This window comes from Balaenoptera ricei, chromosome 3 (genome assembly GCF_028023285.1).
Source record: "Balaenoptera ricei isolate mBalRic1 chromosome 3, mBalRic1.hap2, whole genome shotgun sequence".
NCBI classification, from domain to species: Eukaryota; Metazoa; Chordata; class Mammalia; order Artiodactyla; family Balaenopteridae; genus Balaenoptera; species Balaenoptera ricei.
Window position 1 is genome coordinate 156,300,606 of NC_082641.1, and position 22,760 is coordinate 156,323,365.

Sequence of the window (22,760 nt, forward strand, 5' to 3'; positions counted from 1 at the left end):
CTGGTAATGTAGAAATAATTTCTGAGAACATTAATCTCAACACAGCAATTTAAACCAACACACGTGTGCATTCATTATAAAAACAAATATCAGCTGCAAGACGTATTATTCAATGTAGGATCAGACAACTAGTCCTTAATACCTTACCTGTCTAGTAGAAATCACTACAATGCAACTTATTTTTACTGTGTATAATGTCATTCTAATTTATCTAGAAAGGATTAAATTGTGTTCAGCATTTTCTTTTTAAGAAGCATGAACTCGTTAAATTTAAAAGTTTTTTAGTTAAAATGTTTATAACATAGAATCCTAAAATAGTTTTCTCCTGATAGTCTGCCTTCCTCTATATGTACAAGCAGTCATACGTGATGATCTGACTGGACCTGTTTAGAAAGAAAAGGCAACTCTGCCCCAGAAGCTACTTTGCATGAACCTGAGATGTGGCGGAAGAAGGAAAATCACTGGACTGACTGAAGCAGACGGAGTGATGATTAGGGATCAATGAAAATAGAACAGTAAACTGAGGGCCATGAATCCTGGCACAGCAAACAGGAGTAAATGAAAGTTTTCAGGAAAATAGTTATGTGGGATGCATATGCAGTCAACTAACCTTTGACCACAGTGCCCAAAACACAAAATGGGGAAAGGATAGTCTATTCAATAACTGGTGTTAGGAAAATTGATACCCACATGCGAAAGAATACCATAGACAAAACTTAACTTGAAATGGATTAAGGACTCAAATGTAAGACCTGAAACCATAAAACTTCTAGAAGAAAACATAGGTGGTAAGCTATTTGACATAGGTCTTCGCCATATCTTTCTGGACTTGACACCAAAAGCACAGGCAATAAAAGTAAAAATAAACAAGTAGAACTACATCAAACTAAAAAGTTTCTGCACAGCAAAGGAAACAAGCAACAAAAGGAAAAGGCAACCTATAGAATGTGAGAAAACATTTGCAAACTACCTATCAGATAAGGGATTAATATCCAAAGCATGCAAAGAACTCATATGCCTCAATAGCAAAATTAAAAAAAAAAAAGTCCAATTAAAAAGTGGGCAGAGGACCTGAATAGACAGTTCCCCAAAGAAGACATACAAATGACCAACGGATATATGAAAAGGTGCTCAACATCACTAATCATCAGGGAAATGCAAATCAAATCCACAATGAGATATGACCTCACTACCTATTATAATGTTTATTATGAAAAAAGACAAGAGATAACAAATCTTGGTGAGGATATGAATAAAGGGAACCCTTGTACACTGTTGGTGAGAATGTGAATTGGTGCAGTCACTATGGAAAACAGTATGGCGGTTACTCAAAAAGTTAAACATAGAACTACCGAATGATCCGGCAATCCCACTTCTGGATACATATCCAAAGGAAATGAAATCAGTATCCCAAAGAGATATCTGCATTCCCATGTTCACTGCAGCATTATTGACAATAGCCAAGATAAGGAAACCTGTGTCCATCAATGAACGAAGAAAGAATATGTGGTATATATATTCAATGGAATATTATGTAGCTATAAAAAAGAAGGAAATCCTGTCATTTGTGACAACATGAATGAACTCGGAGGGCATTATGTTAAATGGAAAAAGCCAGACTGAGAAAGACAAATGCTGCATGGTATCACTTACATGTGCAATCTTAAAAAAAAAAAAAAAAAAAAAATTGAACTAATAGAAACAGAAGAGAAGGGTCCTTGCCAGGGTCTGGGAGATGAGGGAAACAGGAAAACGTTGGTCAAACGTACAAACTTTCACTTTTAAGAAGAATATGAATAAGTTCTGAGGATCCAATGTACAACATGGTTACAGTAGTTAATAATACTGTCTTGTATACTTGAAATTTGCTGAAACAGACTTTAACCATTCTCACCACCAAAAAAAACAAAAACAAAAACAAGGGTATGGGGGTAGAGGGGAACTATGTGAGGTGATGAAAATGTTAGTTAACTTGATCAGGACCAGTATTTCCCAATGTCTAGGTGTATCAAATCAGTTTGTACACTTTAAATATATACAATTTTATTTGTCAATTATACCTCAAGAAAGCTGGGAAAACAAGAACTAAATAAATATTTAGTAAATGAAAAAAAGTTATGAGGTAGGTGTTTAGGAAATATTAATTAGGAAACACTGTACAGACAGGACTAGAGCAGACAGGTACTGCAAACAAGGAAGTAATCTCTCTCTTCTTCTATGGCAATAAACTAAGAGTACCCATGCCTGACAGCAATTCATCAGCAATGTCCCAAAATGCAGATTCCCGAGAGAAAGAACAAACGAATAGGAGAGAAGAGATGCTACGTATATCCTCAGCCCATAGCTTTATCTGTTTTCAGGCTACAAACCAGTTTCTTACAGTCCCCTGGGAATAGGAACATGAACCTGCAGGAGGATAATGGCTGCTTTAACATCTCTCTCTAAGCTCATCAACGATGTGCTAATAGTTCATACATTTAAGCCAGACACTCGTAACTCGTTTTCAGTGGTGCAATTGTCTAATAAATTGTTGGAAACTTTGAAAAATCTTCAGTGTTCCATAAAAATGAAGCCTTTTCACAATAATTGAAACCAGTAATGCAAAACAAATGTATTTCCTTGATAAATTTAGTTTTAAGTAAGCTTTAATTTATATGCTAAATTTTTTAATTTAGTTCAAGTTTTGGCAGAGACATGTTTATTTTAATTGTTGGCCTTCAAAACTCTAGCTTAGGAATAAGCATCTGCTTCTTTTCAATTTTCCGCATAAACTGGATAAATTTCTTCAAGTTGCAAATGAGGGGTGAACATACACTGTATTGCTTCTGGAAAGGTTACAAAGGTTGCAGCACTTTTTGTGAATCCTTTATGAGAGATCTTACAGCATTACCCTTAAATCTTAACTAGGGTTCTTATATGTACTTACATTTAAGCTGTTTTCAAAGAACATAATACATTAGCATCTAGACCTTGTGCCCAAATAGCCCTCTTTGGAGCACTTGTCGAATACTCTAATACATTTTGAACTCCTCTCATTGCTTTATAGAGATTCACAAAACACATGGATCCTTTCTCTAAGATGAAAAACCTCCCAGAGGAAAAGCACAAACACAGCCTCAGCCCACCTATACTGGAGACCCTGTAACCAATCTGACAAACATACAGTGCGTATTTCTCCAGCTATAGCCTTTGGAAGAAATCAATAAAACTTTCAGAAAATTAAAGTTAGAGCTCTTGAAACACTGTAGGAGGTAACATTCATCCTTTGCAAATACCTTAAGAAAACTGACTTCTGAGAGAATCCAATCCCTATTATAAAATATTCTTCCTTCACCAGTAATGGCAACACTGGTAAAGGCACTGCTAAGCATGTTTGCACTCATCTGAACCAAGCAGGCATAGAACCTAGGTAACAACGCCCACTGGCTATTAATATGGTTGAAACTATCTGTGAATTGGGACTCAGTTGATATTAAGATGTAAAACCCCTGAAAATCTACAAGAGCGTTTTCTTCTGGGGTGTTTTATCTCGTCGGTTTCTTTTTCAGTCTACCTTTTAAGGTATTACCCAATCGCCATGTTATGTATGGTGTCTAGCCATGGTACTGATGTTCATGATTCCATGAAATGGCATCTTTGCTTTACAAAGTATCAGGGTTATAACAGAGAGAGTGGTGAAGGACTAAGAAACATACTTTAATAGAGCCAGTTAACTTGCTGGACACTAACATCCAGTCAGGAGCCTCAAGTAAAATCTCTGCCCAAAAGTTTCAATTGCTAAATAGCAAGGGAATAATACCAAGGCCCAATCACAGAGTAGCAAATACCAGAGGCCTGGGAAAATCCCAAGAGAATAGCTTCAATGGCAGTGATTCTCAAATGTTCAAGGTACACAACAATCACCTGGTGAATGTGTAAGAACAGTTTCTGAGGCCGATCCTCTGAGATTTTAAATCAGCAGGTCAGGCGAGGTCCATGAATTTATAGTTCTAACACGGCTGGCGGAACCAGAGCTGCTGCTCTGAGGAACACACTTTGAGAACCACTGCCCCACCACTATTAAATCAGAGTCGGCAGTCTTCTAAAAGGCAAGGTGACTTGCATGTTCATTAAAGTTTGAGAATCACTGCTTTAGGAAATGAGGCAACAGGTTTGTTTGGTTTTTTCCTTCTTCCTGTGATATCAGGATAGGGAGATGGTGAAAAGAGATGTTTTCAAAAGAAAGCAAGTGCTTAAATCACACTCTTTGTCATGAAACAAACCTATCTGGCCACCTTGCTCACCTTCCCCAATGAAGCATCACTCACTCCTTCCTTTATCCACCTCTCCATCCTCACTGTACCTTACCTAGGGCTCACGAGGAGACAGAGGTCCCATATGAACTTCAGATCTGCATGTTATAGATTTCCCGGGAAAATCTAGAATTCATATAATTGTTTTTCTAGTCCATAAAAATTGCACTGGCATTAAACAAAGAATCAAGTTTGAATTACATACGTTTAGAAAACTTTTCATGTAAATAACTTCACAAGAAATTCACAGAAAAATATTGTTTTAGACTGATTGGCAACAGGGCCACGACAAGAGCAAGAAATGTCAACAGAGGGGCCTCCTGTGGTCACCCATGTCTCAGAGATGGAGGAAGGAAAGATAGCCTCTTGACTGATTTGCACTGTATGTAATTTTACATTACATGTAATTACGTGGACTAAACCAAGTGTAACACAGAAGACTAAACATGTTATCATTCCATGTGATGAGCCTCTACAAAGAGGAAAAAACAGAAGATGTGAAAAAAAACACTTTTTTTTCTACTTTAATTTTGTACCTATATGAGATGATGAATGGTCACTAAACTTACTGTGATAATCATTTCATGATGTATGCAAGTCAAAGCACTACGCTATATACCTTCAACTTTTACAGTGCTGTATGTCAATTATTATATCTCAGTAAAACCGGAAGGAAAAAAAAAAGTGGAAGATGTGAATATATCAAGCCTTGGCAATGGGAAAGGCCTAAGTCCACGTGACTAATCACACCTCCTTCTTGCTGATTCATGCTATTGTAGATTCAGCAGCTCCAGCAGCGAAACAGCTTATCTGTTAATAAGCTACAGAAAGAAGAGCCCCAAGTCCCATCACGCACTGCAGAAATGTGAGTTGAACTGGCAAACATCTCCCAATCCACCACAACAACCCCTTGCCTCGCTTACCTGAAACTTTCACACATACCACATCTCCCCAATTATTTCCATAATCAGTGAGCCTATTGCTGATCTAAAACCTGACACATACATGAGTAGATTCCAGGTCTGTTAAGTACCAGGAGCAAAGGAGGACATAGAAAAACACCGCCTTTAGTCTCATTTTCTCTGAGAAATTCAGTGCACTGCAAGACAGCAGTGGACTGAGAACACGGAACCAAGGTTCTAACACCAGTTTTTCTACCAGGTACCTTGAAGCAAGTCACTTGGCCTCTTTCATCTCATTTCTTTCGAAATTAGACTACATTATCATTCAGATACTTCCATATCTAGGAGTCTGTGATTATGCTGAGTATCCATGCTATTAGAAAGCCAAAGAAACAGCTACTCAGAAGCACATGGAAAATAACCATCTTGGATGAGACTTAAGAGCTGCAGTGGCACTAGCTCCACACAAGGCATCCTAATCCCAGGTCAGAACTCGGTACTGCAGGCTGCCCAGAAACTGGGGCATATAATAAGGTTTATTCATATGAGCATCCTTCCTAACTTATTCAACCAGAAGCCTTTCATGAATACCACCCAGATGCTGAAATTAGGATCGCCATCCTTAGGTATCAGGGATTAAAGTATGATCCAAAGAGTTCAAGTTGCCTCCAAAATGTCTGCAACTGCATGGAAGTTGAAGGCCTCGCTCACCTCATTCCCACCACATCCTGCAAATCCTTTTCTTAGAAGGAAATCAGAAACTCCCTTTTTTGAAGACAGATGGGTAATTCATGTACAACCATCTATGAGACTGCCTGCATGGGGCCTCCTTGTTTGAAGACTACAGAGATTTTAAATTAAAAGAACCATCTATGTCAACTCTGCCTAGATGATGTGTTCAAAGGGAAGACTCAAAGCAGCAAACTAGAGGGAACTTTTCGTTTACTTATTTCTCAAAAGCCAAATAAACCCTCTAGGAATGGTTATCTGTCATTTCCTTTCTCAGCACCCACTGTTCCTTCTTCTGGCTGCAGTCACAATTTTTATTTGCAAACCATGACTACCGCCCTCAGTGGACCCATGTCTTCTGTCCCAGGGTTCCTTTTCCTCTAAGAATTTTATGATCTGCATGAATCACTTTGCATAGATAACTAAAATTGATCATTAAAATCGGAAATTAAAAAAAAAAAAAAAGAGCATGCAACACCCTGTTCTTATTTTGCTTCAAGGATACTCCTACTGAGCTCATGGAGCTGAAAGCTGCAAAAACTTGAAGGATCCTCCTCTCAGGTTGAAAGACTAGGACATGAAGTACCCAAGTATGCCACACAGAGTTCAAGAAAAGGAATACAGCCAGATCTTCCAACTAAGTATCAGGAAGAAATCGGAGGTAGGGAAAAGAATTGGGGTAGCTCAGCAGTAGCCTTTTTCTTAACGTCAGAAGCCTGATTTTTATTCTGAAACAAGACTATAAAACAGCATTTCCCAGACATTCTCGCATGGAGGTGTAATCATGTGACTGTGTCTGGGCCAATGACCTGCAAGAACAAGTGTTATGCTGGCTTCCAAAAGGCTCTGGCAAAAGTCCAACTTAATGAAATGAAAATGTCTGATTAGACCTTGACTTGTCCTGACAACTCTGGTCACAGGGAAAGCAGTCTTATTGACTCATCATGTCATTTCGCTCAACTATTAATGCAAGGAGTATCATGAGGAAGAAAGAACTGCTTGCAAATGTACAAAGTAAGCAACAAATACCCCTGTCAACAGTATTAAATTATTTATCAATCACACACTACAGGTTATATCACAGTAGTTACAATGATGGAGGCCACTGGGTCCTCACCAACAAAAAGACTGGTTCTTCCACTTTTAGGACAGTTATTTAGAGCAGGGCTCCCCAACCCCCCAGGAACCTGGCCGCACAGCAAGAGGTGAGTGGCGGGGAGCGAGCGAAGCTTCATCTGCCGCTTCCCATCACTCACATTACCACCTGAACCATACCCCCAACCCCCCGTCCGTGGAAAAACTGTCTTCCACGAAACTGGTCCCTGGTGCCAAAAAGGTTAGGGACCGCTGATCTAGAGGACTACAGGGCACTCAGCGTTTATCAGGAGTCTGTGCTTTCACAGAATCTACTCTTCAGTAAGTCTACGAATCTTTTATCCTTGGCCCTAAACGCCAAAATCAGGGTTGTACTTTATTATAATCAAGGTGTTTAGGAATTTCTGGTGAAAATAAAAGTTTACACTCAAAAGTGAATAAATGTTCCTGAATCTACCTTTCATCTTTGGTTAATACGTTTCTTGCTAAACAAGCCAAATTCATAAAGGAAAAGACAGGTTACCTCATAACACTTTCTTTTCAACTAAAGCAGTAAAGACCCACACTAACACTGCATTTTTTTACTTCCAAATTCTATACATCAGGCTTCTCACAGAAACTTTCACTTCAGCCAGTGGAATACCTTGCAGGAGGCAGGCACTCAAGAAATATTTGTTAAGGTGACTTGAACATAGTAACACATTAGGTGAACATTATAGGAAGTTAGCCTAAGGGCTCTTCACTCAGAAGAAAACAGCTTTTTACCATGTTCTTTATTGCCAAGTGAAAGGATATACATATATAGCCTTGTTCGCTCAAAATGTACCCTCTCCACATCACTGACATCCTGTAAATGGCCATAAATCACAACTGGTCCTTGTCATGAGAAAAACTGTGTGTCAACTTGAGTGTGTCTGCCTTAAACGACAGGTGCAAGGGTAACATCAAACATATTTAAGTGCTTGGGAAAGAAACACTGCTCTACAGAAGCAAGGGACTATTAGGGGCAGGAATTATAAACATATACACCTTTTATAGCAATAGACTCCAGACAGGAAATCAGGATGAGACTGGTCTATCCTGGCATTCATTTCATAGAGTTTAGTTTTGACTGATGAATGTTTAAACCCAAAGCACTGCAGTGGTAGTGCCAATATATGTCATATTTTCAGTTGCATCTCCTTTCTGGACTAGGAGCGCCCCTAACTACTCATAAGCCTTAAAATCCTAATTATTGGGTAGACCAGCGGCAGACTGGAGTGACACGAAATTAAGGTTGACTTTTAAGAAAATAGGCACATGTCTTGTACTGCTCTATTAGATACACTTTGGCATTTTGCAGAGCCCAAATGAATTACAGAAGAGACACAGGTACTGTTAATACATCACATGCCTTCTAAAAATTCTGGAAGACGTGGGGAGTCCCACATCATTTCTTTGGGACTAGAGACGTTGCCAAGGACTAAAATTGATGATGCATAGAAGGAGAACCCTCCAAAACTAACTCCTCTGCTTTGCTGACCCAAAGGAAGCCAAAGGAAAGAGACTCTCTCACTCCAAGTAACTCCCTAAACTAACAATGTTTAGAAAAAACAAGTATTTTCAAGATGGTTCAGAGTTGGAGGATAGCAGGCAGAGAGTAGAAACTGACTTGGATTTGATTATGGGGTCACGAGAAAGGATCAGAAATGTTCATTTTTAGTTGTTATTACTGAAGTTTTTATAAAATCCCAAGACATTCACTAGAACTTTACTAATTAAGACACGTAACCCACACACAACTAGACTACAAATACTTCTAATACATGTTTTTGGTTTTTGTTTTTTGAGAAAGAAATCTCAACTACCAAAGGTTCACCAGCTGCAGGACTTCAAAGGCAGTAATAGGAGCAATGGTCTCCAATGACTCAATCTGGAAAGAAAAATCTCTCACACAACCCACCCGTTAGACAAGATGACATATACATCTACTTCAGGACACCTTACGTTTTAGATGAATAGCCTTGAATTTACTTCACAGCCAATAGTTTGCCAGAGAAAACTTCGAGTTGGATCCTATTACTTAATACACTAAATCCACAGCTCAAAGTCCATCTCACTGGATAATTGAATATAACTAGCGATGGGAATTAAAACTGAGGATGCCAGCAGCCCTGATTTCGCTGTTATTATTTGTACTGTGTGAAATGATTTTCATATTGGCAAGTATGGGATCTCTGAAACTGTGCACTCTTCCTATCTACCATGGTACATACGATTATTTGCCCATGCACGCTCTGAGGGGCAATGTGGTACAATGAAAGGAGCCCTGAGCTTGAGTCAAAACCAGTTCTAGTGCCAGCTCTGCCACTATCTGGCTGAAGACCTTGGACCACACTTTAGGTCTAAGTTTACTCATTAATTTATTTAATAACCATGATTTGATCACAGACCTAAAAGAACACAACATTGCTCAGCTGTAAAAGGGGGGAAACTAGACCTAGTTTATAGACCTGGTGTTAGATTTAAATGCGATAATGGGTGTACTTTGCATCCAAGACACATTGGTGCTAGTCTTCTTCTACCGCAACTATCAGGCACTGTGTTCAGTCTAAAACACCACTGCAGGGAGCACACTGGAAGCCCTCATCACGTTTGTCATCACTGGGTAAAGCCTCTTGCCTCTTAGTCGGTAAAATCCATGAAGGCCAGGATTTTCTTCTTTCTAATACACAGACACATCCTCTGAACCTGCATGTGCCTCAGCGCCTAGTAAGCACTTAATAAATAATTGTTGAATGAATAAATTCTCTTTTATTCCTTAAAATAACTCTGGATCAACTAATATTTTTACCACTTTACAGTGAGGAGGCTGAATAATGAGATAAACTGTCTATAAAATCAGGTGATAAGTCCCTTCCAATTCCACAATGCTATCTATAGTTTTTATATTTTCCAATAGTTCATCATTATATCATTCTTCCTAAATAACTGCTACTTACTCACATTTATTGGTTATTGCTTAAATAATAGCAAGAGTCTCAAACTATAAAATCTACTCCTATCTTTAAGGAAAATAAAATATTTGAACTGTAAAAAAAATCATTTGTTTCTAAGAAAACTTTATTCTCACATCTACACACAAACTATCTAATGAGGTTATTCTTAAGAAACTCTTCCAAGTAATCTTCCCAACCTGAACTTCCATATCCTTTTCCCCAAATAAGAAGCGAAATAAACAATCAGTCAAGAGTGATATTAAAAACATGGGGGCAATCCTGTCCCTAAAACATTTCTTCACCAAAATTTGGATTCTTTCACTTTCAGAGCAGCAAGATCATCTTTTTTACTATCTTTCAGAAGATAACTGTAGCTTCCCTAGTCTGGGGCCCTAAATGAGAAAGACCTGGGTTAGATGCAGCCAATGTCACAGGGTCTCGTGGCTCTGAATCAGTATTTTCACACACTCCCAATCATAAATGCCCCAGAGACCTCCTATCCCCAAAACGGACACTGCTGTATCTCAAGTTCAGGTTTACAGAATGATGGCCTCCTCCAAGGCCTTCCTTAGAAAACGTATTCCCAAATTTGCCATCTCACCTCACGCTTCCTTCTCCAAAAGCAGCCTACTCTTTACCACTTATAAGTCTTCTCCTCTAGAGGGCTGAATGTATATTGGGGCACTCAGCAGATATTACACTCTACTCCATCAAAAGGATCTCATAAATTTGTTTTCATTTAGTAATTAACATTCCTCTAGACTCGCAGAAGTGCTGAGGGCAAAGTCATAACGCTTTTAATGGCAAAATCAAAATGGAAGCCCAGGTCAGACTTCACATCTAATGCTGTTGCTGGCAGACCCAGGGATTTTTGAGACCGAGCAAGATGATTTTATCATTAAGGCATCACCACTGCTGTGCAGGGAATTTCTCTTTCATTACACCTCAGCTCCCTCCCACCTCAAAACGCTGCGTAGAGTTCTAACGTACTCTGAAACCACAGCAACTTATGACAGAGCAGCCATCATGATGACCTGTAAGTCATCAAGATACATATCAACCACTGGCTATGTTATTAATACCTGAAGTATCAAATTTGCTAAGGAAGCAAAAAGGAGCTTCATTCTTCCTCAAGGGGAATCAGAAACCAGTACGTTCAAGAGAGGATTTCCATAGGAAAACCGCCCCTGCCACAGACAGCACCTACCATCAACATGTTTATGGGCAAACACAGTATCAGAAAAACATGCTGTGAGTCTTAGAAACAGCATATGCCTCATTTCATACGGGCTGCTATGGTGCCAGGCATTGTTTTCTGTTTTTTGGGCTTTTTTACTGCATTTCAGAGAAATAACCGTAAAATGAAGGTCTATAACCAGCATATAACACAATAAACAACAGCATCAGCTTCTGCACCCTTTTTGTGAATGGTTTCTGTGGTGGCCCCCAAGCTGTAAGCTTATTCAGCTTTCTGCTTTGCGGAGAACTGCTTGTCTCTTTCTTGGTATGCACTCCTGACGCTGCGGTATTGAGCGTAAAAAAGGAAAATGGCTTGCGGCCAGTTTCGTTCCAGGTGCCTGCTCTGGATCTAAGAGCCCCTGGTTGTTCCCCAGAAGAAGGACGTGCTGCCCTGAGGGGGAAGTCTGTATCTCCAAAGAATGGCCCATAAGGCATGCTGACGCATAGATAGTGATGCATAGATAGTGATGCATAGATAGTGATGCATAGATAGTGATGCATAGATAGTGGCGCATAGATAGTGGCGCATAGATAATGGCGCATAGATAGTGGCGACAGAATTATGTGGAAATACAAGGTTTGCTGATTTGTTGTCTGGTATTCGTTCCGTACTAAACCTATATATACATTCATGCTCTTTGAATAAACTAGCCTTGCAACCATCAGTTGTCTTGGCCCTTCTGACCCCATACTGGTGCTTTTCAGTTCCTTACCCCTCACCACCAGGAACTTCTAGCTTTCTGCAGCCGGTCTGCGGCAAGTGGCGCCCGCACAGGGACCTGAGTGCGTGAGGCATTTCGGAAGATTTCAGGTAAGTAGAACTCTCGAGTGAGATAGTGTGGCCACAAGAAATAATTTCGTTTTTAGGACGGTAACTCGAGAAAGAGTCAGAAGTAAAATAATATGGGACAAAAGGGCTCTAAGGAGCGTGATTTATTTGCTCAGGTTTTGCTTTCAATGTTAAAAGCCCGTGGAACTAAGGTAACTACCTCACAACTTCTGGAATTTTTGCAATTAATATATGATGCTTGTCCTTGGTTCCCTGAAGGAGGATCAGTGGACTTAGCAATTTGGACTCATGTAGGAGATGAATTATCTAAATATCATGAAGCTCATGGACCATCTTCTGTTTCAGTTTCCATTTTTAGCTTGTGGAATTTAATAAGAGATTGTTTTAATCCAATTTATGATTCAGTTCCAAAATTAACAGCTAAATCTGTAGAACATATTGCTGCAGTAGATACTGCTCCTCCGTTGCCACCGAGGATAAAGAGTGTTAATTCACTTGATGATGATGACTTTTCTTTTGATTTAGCGGGTGAAGAAGCCAAATATGAGGCTGAAAAATATCCTGATGAAAATATTCTTCCGCGGTTACAGCAATTACATGTTTCTGTCCCTATCCCTCCTAAGCTTAGTCCTTTACAACAAGCAGTACAGGGAGCTCTTAATAGAGGGGAGGATCCTTTATTCTGCTGCCCGGTGGTGGAACGACCCAATCCTCAAAATCCACAACAAAATAATCGGGAATATCAGCCTCTCTCCTTTAAGGTTTTGAAAGATTTAAAAGCAGCCTGTGCACAATATGGGCCTACAGCCCCTTTCACTATTACTATGTTGGATACTATTGCAACAGAAGCATTGCCTCCAGCAGACTGGAAATCTATTGCTCGTGCTTGTCTCACTGGTGGCGACTATTTACTTTGGAAATCAGAATATTATGAAAAGGCTGCTGAACAAGCTGAAAGAAATACTGCACATAATGTGCTAGTAAATTATGAGATGTTGATTGGTGAAGGACAACATCAGTTATTACAGGATCAATTAGCTTTCCCTTTTGTGGCTTATGCTCAGATCAATCATATAGCTCTACATGCATGGAAACATTTACCTGCCTCCACTAGGACTGAAGACCTTGCTAAAATAAGGCAAGGGGCAGATGAACCTTATGCTGATTTTGTGGATAGATTATTACAGGCTGTTAATAGAATTATTTCTGATGGTCCTTCTGGAGCAATTATCGTCAAACAATTGGCTTTCGAAAATGCTAATAATATTTGTCAAGCAGCTATACGTCCATGGAAAAGGAAAGGAAATTTAGAGGATTATATTCGAGTTTGTTCTGATATTGGATCATCTTACTTACAGGGAGCAGCTATAGCTGCAGCCCTAACTAAGGCAGGATTTGGGCCAAATGCTAAAAGTAAAAGTAAAAACTGTTTTAAATGTGGGAAGCCAGGTCATTTTGCAAAAAATTGTACTGTTGATACTCCTAATATGCCTGTCGTAAATTCTGTGCCTCAAGGTAAATCTCCTCCTCCCACAATTTGTCCCCGATGCCAAAGAGGACGGCATTGGGCTAAAGAATGTCGATCAGTGACTCATAAAGATGGAACTCCCTTGTCGGGAAACTTCCGGAGGGGCCTGCTCCGGCCCCATCAAACAATTGGAGCAATGTCAATAATCCCCTCACAACCTGCTCCACCGCCTCCAGCTCAGACCTTTGTTCCTCAGGGAATGGAATCTCCTCCCTTCAAAGGGCCACGCCAAATAGTGCAGGACTGGACCTCTGTGCCTCCACCCAATTCTTATTAACCTCGGATATGGGACCCCAAGCCCTTCCTACGGGAACTTTTGGGCCTTTACCCCAGGGAACGGTTGGTATAATCCTTGGAAGAAGTAGTATGTCTATGAAAGGCTTAACTATTATTCCTGGGGTGATTGATGCTGATTATGAAGGGGAATTAAAGGTTATGGTTCAAACATCAAAAGGATCTTTTCTTATCACACCCGGTATGCGAATAGCTCAGCTTCTATTAATTCCATTCATACCAGAAGGAAAAATTTTACAACATAACAAAAGAGGAACTGGGGCTTTCGGTTCCTCTGATGCAGTTTACTGGATTCAACAAATTGGTAGGGAAAGACCACAATTGGTATTAAAAATAAATGGAAGGCCTTTTTCTGGGTTATTAGATACTGGTGCTGATGTTTCTGTTATTTCGTTTATACATTGGCCAAAAAATTGGCCCGTGCACCAAACCATTACACAGTTGCAAGGTATTGGCCAATCTAATTCTCCACAACAAAGTTCGCAATACCTACATTGGCAGGATGCTGAAGGTAATCAAGGAATATTCAAACCCTACGTATTGCCCGGATTGCCAGTTAACCTTTGGGGAAGAGATATATTACAACAAATGGGAATCCTATTGCTTAGTCCCAACCCTACTGTAACTAATATATTGTTAAATCAAGGTTATGATCCTAGGAATGGTTTGGGAAAAAATCAACAGGGAAATAAATTACCCTTACAGACTGATAATAAACGGGATAAAACAGGCTTGGGTTTTTTCTAGGGGCCTTGGATTCTCCTCCACCACATGCTGACCCTATAACTTGGATTTCTGATAATCCTGTCTGGGTGGACCAATGGCCCCTTTCTAAGGAGAAATTAATGGCGGCTCATAATATAATTAATGAACAGCTTGCTTTGGGCAGACTAGAAAAGTCTAATAGCCCTTGGAATACTCCTATATTTGTTATAAAGAAAAAATCGGGAAAATATCGTTTATTGCAAGATTTACGTGCTGTTAATCAAACTATGGTAATTATGGGAGCTCTGCAACCAGGTTTGCCTTCTCCTGCAGCCATACCTAAAAATTATATGATTATTATTATTGATCTTAAGGATTGCTTTTTTACTATTCCTCTATTTCCGGCTGATAAGTTGCGATTTGCTTTTAGCTTACCCTCTTTAAATTTTATAGAACCTATGCAACGTTATCAATGGAAAATGCTGCCTCAGGGTATGGCTAATAGTCCTACTTTATGTCAACAGTTTGTAGCTCAAGTTATTGCCCCTGTTCGTAAACAGTTCCCTCAGATATATTTTATTCGTTATATGGATGACTTATTACTTGCTTATTCTGATAAACATATTTTACTTAAGGCTTATAATTCCCTTCAAAGTCATTTGTCACGATCAGGACTAGTTATTGCTGCTGACAAAGTACAGATGAACCCACCTTTCTCATATCTTGGTAAGTATATCACAAATTATAATATTACACCTCAGAAGATAGAGATACGGACTGACGTTCTTAAAACTTTAAATGATTTTCAAAAGTTATTAGGAGATATTAATTGGCTGCGACCTTCTTTAAAATTAACTACGGGTCAGTTACAGCCTCTTTTTAATATCCTAAAGGGAAGTCCTGATCCTTCTTCCCCTCGTATTTTAACTTCTGAAGCTCAACAAGCACTCAAGCTTGTAAACAAAGCAATACAATCTGCTCAGCTAACTAGAATTGAGCCTTCTTTACCTATACTATTAATAATCTGTGCTACGTCACATACCCCTACCGCCTTATTATGGCAAGAAACAGGAATTCTTGAATGGATTCATTGAAAAATACGCCTAATAAAGTCATTACACCTTATTATGAGTTAATAGCAACCCTTGTTCAATTGGGTCGTAGAAGAAATATTCAGTTGGTAGGATATGAACCAAATTCTATTATTATACCTTATACTACTTATCAATATTCTTGGCTATTATTTGTCTCTGATTTTTGGGCTCTTGCTTTTGCTGGATATTCAGGAATTATTGATAATCATTATCCTTCTAATAAGCTCCTTCATTTTGCTACTCAACATCTATTTATTTTTCCTAAAACTATCTGTTCAACTCCTATTCTCAATGCCCCAAATGTTTTTACTGATGGTTCTGCCAATGGCATCGCTGTGGTTATTTCTGATGACTTACTTCATAAAGAACAAACAGATCATACCTCTGCCCAACGAGTTGAATTACATGCGATTTCCTTGGCTTTTCAAATCTTTTCACATTGTTCTTTTAATCTCTATACAGATAGCCATTATTTGGTTACTATTTTGCGTAACATAGAAACTGCTATAATTGGCAATACTGTTGATTCTCAATTGTTTCAGACTTTCTTTCAACTACAAAAGATTATTCGTCAGCATGAGTTTCCTGTAGCCATATTACATATTCGAGCCCATTCAGGTCTCCCTGGCCCATTGTCTTTGGGAAATCAATTGGCTGACGAAAATACAAAGATTATAGGCTTAAGTTTATCTCAACCTCAGGATCTTGCTACTCAATCACATAATTTACATCATCAATCTGCTGCTATGCTTCAAAAACAATTCTCTATTTCTAGAGAAACAGCCCGATACATTGTTAAGTCCTGCTCTAAATGTTTACCCCACCTTCCTGTTCCACAATTTGGAGTCAATCCTCGGGGTTTACTCCCTCATCATCTTTGGCAAATGGATGTTACTCATATTCCCTCTTTTGGTAAATTACAATTTGTTCATGTAACTGTTGATACTTACTCTAATTTTATATGTGCTACGCCTTTGGCTGGGGAATCTACTAAATATGTAATTACTCATTTATTTCATTGTTTTGCATCTATGGGAATTCCTAAAGCTTTAAAAACAGATAATGCTCCAGGATATACGAGTAAAGCTTTTGCCAATTTTTGTGCAACTTTCCATATTTCACATAAAACAGGCATTCCCTACAATCCTCAGGGTCAAGGTATTGTAGAACGTGCCAACCAACAATTAAAAATTACATTACAAAAAATAAAAAAGGGGGAATATGATAGATCTCCTCAGATTATGCTTAATCATGCTTTATTTATTTTAAATTTTTTAACTTTAGATGCATTTAGTCACACGCCTTATGAACGATTGTTTACAGGTCTTTCGGGAACCCCTACTGAAAAAGCGCTTGTTAAATGGAAAGATCCCATGACTAACCTTTGGCATGGACCAGACCCTGTTTTAGTATGGGGCCGAGGCCATGTTTGTGTTTTCCCTAGGGAGGCAGACTCTCCGCGGTGGCTCCCGGAGCGCTTGGTTCGACATTATCATGCCATCACCAATAAACACCCTGACTCGAAGAATGCGTCGCCTGAGGCTCTCGCAATCGACCACAGCACACCCCAACCGGTTCCCCCGGCGGACGAGAAGAATGCGGCGACGGAGTAGGAGAGAACTTGTCAGGGAGGCGAGGGGAGATCGAAATCAAATTACTTGGTATCAATTGCAATGTTTAGTATTTCAAGCACGTAGGATTATGGAGGAGAGTGCTCATCCTCGCTCTCCTCTTACCTTTTTTTTAGCCATGATAGCTGTATTGGCAGCCCCACCTATAGAGGCTAAATCTTATTGGGCTTATGTACCCGATCCTCCTTTATTACAACCTGTTACATGGTCTGAAGCTGACCTTCCAATTTTCTATAATGATTCTACTTTTGGAAGAGTGCTAGGAAATTTGCCTATTACTAATACTTCTGTTAATTACTCTAATTGGTTTAATACTCCCCCTGTTTGTTTAAGTCCTATGAGTACCAATTCTGGTTGTGTTAAGGCTGTTGCTTTAGAACATGCTATTTCTTACCAAACCACTGTAAATTCTCAATTTTTTACTCATTTACGTAAAAATTATAAAGCTGTGGGATCTAATATTTGTCTTCCTTGCAAACAGACTGTTCCTAGACGAGAAGATTTATCCACCTTTGTATTTTGGTATAAGGATAACGTTCCCATTCACATGAATGCTAGAGTAACTAAGCTTGCTTCTAATACTTCGTTGGATCATTCTCTATGCATATATCGCTTGAGGATTGAAGATACTGGACATTATTTGTGTATTGAAACTACCATAGGTAATCAAGGGACGTTATTAGCTGGACATCAAATTACGGTCGTAAAGACTGTCACAGGACTACAATTTCCTGCTTTTATGGCTTCTGAATTCCCGCAGTTTGATTTTCCTGTTTGTAATGATACATGGACTAAAGCCTCTGTCTGGTGTACTTTAGATTATGATAATGGCACCATACTAGTTTCTTCTGTCCCCGTTAATAATAACAGCCTTGTTTTTTACAAGCAATGGGAATTCTGGAAACTTGCCTTATCCTTTTCTTATAGACCGGTGATTACTTGCGTCGCTCCTCCTTATGCTTTATTGATTGGAGATTTAATTGTAGAAAACACTATGAATCCTATAGGTTATAATATTACTTGTGTTAATTGTATTTTTAGTAGTTGTGTTTTGCCCGTTAAAGGATCTACATCTGTTATGATTATGAAGCAACCTTCTTATGTAATGTTACCTGTTAATTTGTCTGAACCATGGTATCATAACACTGGCATGCAAGCCTGGCTGGAATTGACTGAAGCATTAAAACGACCAAAGAGATTTATAGGTGTTCTAATATGTGCAATCCTAGCCTTAGCAGCTTTAACTGCTACTGCGGCCACTGCTGGGATTGCTCTTTCACAAACTATTCACCAGGCTCATTATGTTAATCAGTTATCTAAAAATACTAGTGTAGCATTAGCCCTACAAAGTCATATTGATACCCAACTAAAAACGGAAGTAGATGAATTAAAAAATGTTCTAATAGGAATAGGGGATCAAGTTATGGCTTTAAAATTAAAAATGCGTTTGATTTGTCATGCCAAATATACCTGGATTTGTGTAACTCAACATTTATATAATGATTCACAATGGGATTGGGAAAAAGTAAAAATGCATATATTAAGTGTATGGACTGATGGACACATTAGCCTTGATATTCAAAAGTTAAATGCCGAAATACAAGCTATTCAAGAGGCCCACCTGGACGAAGATGGACCCCAGAATTTGATTCAAGGATTATTAGATCAACTACAAGGGCTAAATCCGATACAATGGATTCATGGAGGGCTCTCAGGCCTGATATCAATTGGTGTACTACTTTCATTGGTGATCGGTTTATTACCTTGTATTGTTAGATTTGTAATGGGGCGCTTCGCTGTCTTGCGTCAGGATGTTCATGGCTTAAAACTACATTATCAAGCTTTAAAAAATAATAAAAAAGGGGGAAATGTGGTGGCCCCCAAGCTGTAAGCTTATTCAGCTTTCTGCTTTGCGGAGAACTGCTTGTCTCTTTCTTGGTATGCACTCCTGACGCTGCGGTATTGAGCGTAAAAAAGGAAAATGGCTTGCGGCCAGTTTCGTTCCAGGTGCCTGCTCTGGATCTAAGAGCCCCTGGTTGTTCCCCAGAAGAAGGACGTGCTGCCCTGAGGGGGAAGTCTGTATCTCCAAAGAATGGCCCATAAGGCATGCTGACGCATAGATAGTGATGCATAGATAGTGATGCATAGATAGTGATGCATAGATAGTGATGCATAGATAGTGGCGCATAGATAGTGGCGCATAGATAGTGGCGCATAGATAGTGGCGCATAGATAGTGGCGCATAGATAGTGGCGCATAGATAGTGGCGCATAGATAGTGGCGCATAGATAGTGGCGCATAGATAGTGGCGCATAGATAGTGGCGCATAGATAATGGCGCATAGATAATGGCGCATAGATAATGGCGACAGAATTATGTGGAAATACAAGGTTTGCTGATTTGTTGTCTGGTATTCGTTCCGTACTAAACCTATATATACATTCATGCTCTTTGAATAAACTAGCCTTGCAACCATCAGTTGTCTTGGCCCTTCTGACCCCATACTGGTGCTTTTCAGTTCCTTACCCCTCACCACCAGGAACTTCTAGCTTTCTGCAGCCGGTCTGCGGCAGGTTTCCCTATGCTTTAATTGAAAACGTAAGTTTTAATATGCTTTGCGTTTTCTCTCAAAATAGTTTGGGACCAATTCTATTCTAAGACTTCTGTATTTACCATCTCCATCCAAGGTCCAAAGATTACAGAATTTACAAATGAAGGACACCCTCTACACACACACACACACACACACACACACACACACACGTCAGTAATAGAGGAGCTATGACAACAAAATTCCTTAATGACAGAAAGAAACACAGAGGACAGTGGCTTGAAACAGCAATGGTGGTCACCACAAGCTTTGTCCTAGAGTTCAGCTCAGGTCTTTCTGAAAGCCTGGACCAAAAATTCACAAAAACAAGAAGCAGTAACACAGTTCACATAACTTTCCTGAGCTTAAATATATAATAGATCCGGGTAACTGTCCAACCTAGGTTGTATCTTCAGGGAATCTCAAACTCTCATAAAAAACCAAGGTTTCTGGCTCAAGAAAAGGCTTAAAGTTAGAGATGAGCATTGTTAAATCACTGGTTCCTATTCACATTTCAACCCTTGAAATAACGTTTCACTACTTGTCTCAGTCACCAGCGACTCCAGTCTGTCTTGAGAAAGCTCACACGCCTCCCTGGACTCAGCCATCTCCTTCTCACCGACAGGTCAGGTCCAATACAACCAAAGCTTAATTCACTTTAAAAGATATGTGGGCTTCCCTGGTGGTGCAGTGGTTGAGAATCTGCCTGCCAATGCAGGAGACACGGGTTCGAGCCCTGGTCTGGGAAGATCCCACATGCCGCGGAGCAACTGAGCCCGCGAGCCACAACTACTGAGCCTGCGCGTCTGGAGCCTGTGCTCCGCAATAAGAGAGGCCGAGACAGTGAGAGGCCCGCGCACCGCGATGAAGAGTGGCCCCCGCTCGCCACAACTAGAGAAAGCCCTCGCACAGAAACGAAGACCCAACACAGCCAAAAATAAATAAATAAATAAATAAAAGATATGTGAACTATTATTCAAGGACAGTAGCTGTCTGTTCACAGAAGCTTCATCCACATCAAGGCAGCTGAGTTTGTGAGCTTGATTTTTGTATTCTTCTTTCATTCTGTCAAAATTCAAGCTTACAGATATTTCTACTTTCAGTCTATTCTTTAATACATGTCCCGCTCAGTGTAAGACAGGACTCAGAGTTTCAATGACATAACTGTATATTTTCCCAAGAAAATTGTTTATGTACCTTTCCATAAATGTTTTAACTTTTTCACCTAGAATATAAAATCCTTGAACAAAATGTCTGTCTTCTATAGTTTAGCAAGATACATGCTCAACACAATTTCCAAATCACCTTTAGTACCAATTTTAACCATGAAGAACACTGAAAATTCTACTGTAAATTATCAAATATATGGAAGCAAATATATAAATGAAATTCTTCTGTCATTTAGTACAAAGAAGAGAGATACAAATATAGGATAATTTCTCAAATGAGTTTCAACTACTTAATGTGCTACTTTAAAGCATATTCACAAACAATAGAAATAATCAATCTGAAGAACTGGATTCATCTCTATACACAAGGGACATTTTTATACAGTTTCTCGAAGAATTAGCCACACAAGCACAATAGGTACCATAAAGATTAAAAGAAAGTAACTGCATTAAAAATACTTCAGTTTATTAAAAGGAACGGTTCCTATTTTATAGGTATACACATCTATTTTTATAGAAAAGAACACATCTATTTTTATTCTAATTTCCATGACTCACTCCCCACCCATTCACCCGAGGAGATAGATAACAGTTGATCCTATTTTTCACCTTTTAATTTATTCTACCTGGAGAAATAAAATTCATCATTGTCCTATGTTATTTTCCCTCCCCTTTGGACATTTACCCACGAAATAAACATCTACTACCCACTGCTGTTAAGCAGTGTGCTGGGTCCTGGGGCTCCATCCCAGTCTCCTCCGCTGGTTTCCCCTATTTGCCCCAATTTCTAAGCGCTGAAGTGTCCCAGGACTCAGCCCTGTCTCATCCTCAAGTCAGTCTACACATGCTCACTTGGTGGTCTCAGCTAGTCTCCTGGTCTAATTAGCATCTATCCTATGCTGACCACCCCCATATTTATATATACTGCAGACCTCTTTCCTGGGCTCCAGTTTCACATATGGACTCACCAACTCATCCTCTGCCAATAGATGTTTTACAGATCTCGAACGTTTAACAAGCCCAACTAACTGCAGATCTTCTCCACCAAACCTCCTTTTAAAGGATGAAGTTGATGACAACTTCGTCCTTCTAGTTAGTTAGGCTGAAATCCTTGAAATCATCCTGACACCTCTTTCTGTCATACCCCACATCCAAGCTATCAACAAACCTCTCTTGGAAGGCTGGCCAAGGAGACACTTTGACGTAAGCTTCTGCCCAATCCTGACGCCTCTGCCTCCCTCCCACTATGTTGTTCCCAAGGGCACATGCTTACAAGTATTCTACACACTAAACCCTGTCTGAGTCTACTTCCCAAATGATCCAAATGCTTCAAGTCTTCACTACAAACATCCATTACAATATTGTGCATAGAACAGCTTATCCCTACTAGAAATAAAACAAAGGATGATTTTAGCTGATCTACGTGTAGAATCATATAGTTATAGATTCAGAGATTAAGGATATTTCTTGTCTTCTTTACAAGGACACTGATTGCCTCATGCTGCCTTACTACTCTTTTTGTTTATCCTTCATGCAGCAATGAAAGGCTTTAAATAAATCTTATCCATTCAAGTCCAACTGGTATTTTTTCTTTCTCTTCCCTGAGGAGCATCTTTTTTCTATACTACCACTTCTCTATTACTTCAGTTATTCACTGCATTTAGTTGTTTATCTTATTTTTTTCAGAAATATTCCTTCATAACAAGGAGGTGCTAAAAACCTCA

General features: G+C 39.4%; 2 protein-coding genes and 1 long non-coding RNA gene across 3 annotated transcripts in view; 1 reads left to right on the forward strand and 2 right to left on the reverse strand.

Moving 5' to 3' along the window:
* The window catches only part of LOC132362732 (ELKS/Rab6-interacting/CAST family member 1-like), a 136,886-nt gene that overhangs the window by 110,317 nt on the left and 3,809 nt on the right, over positions 1-22,760 (reverse strand). The window lies entirely within an intron of this gene.
* The window catches only part of LOC132362734 (ELKS/Rab6-interacting/CAST family member 1-like), a 187,013-nt gene that overhangs the window by 17,501 nt on the left and 146,752 nt on the right, over positions 1-22,760 (reverse strand). The gene's annotated exons all lie outside the window — the stretch shown is intronic.
* On the forward strand, positions 11,994-18,265 carry LOC132362757 (uncharacterized). Its single transcript, XR_009502478.1, has 3 exons — positions 11,994-12,046; positions 17,091-17,307; positions 17,759-18,265. It is a non-coding gene; the product is annotated as an uncharacterized LOC132362757 (long non-coding RNA).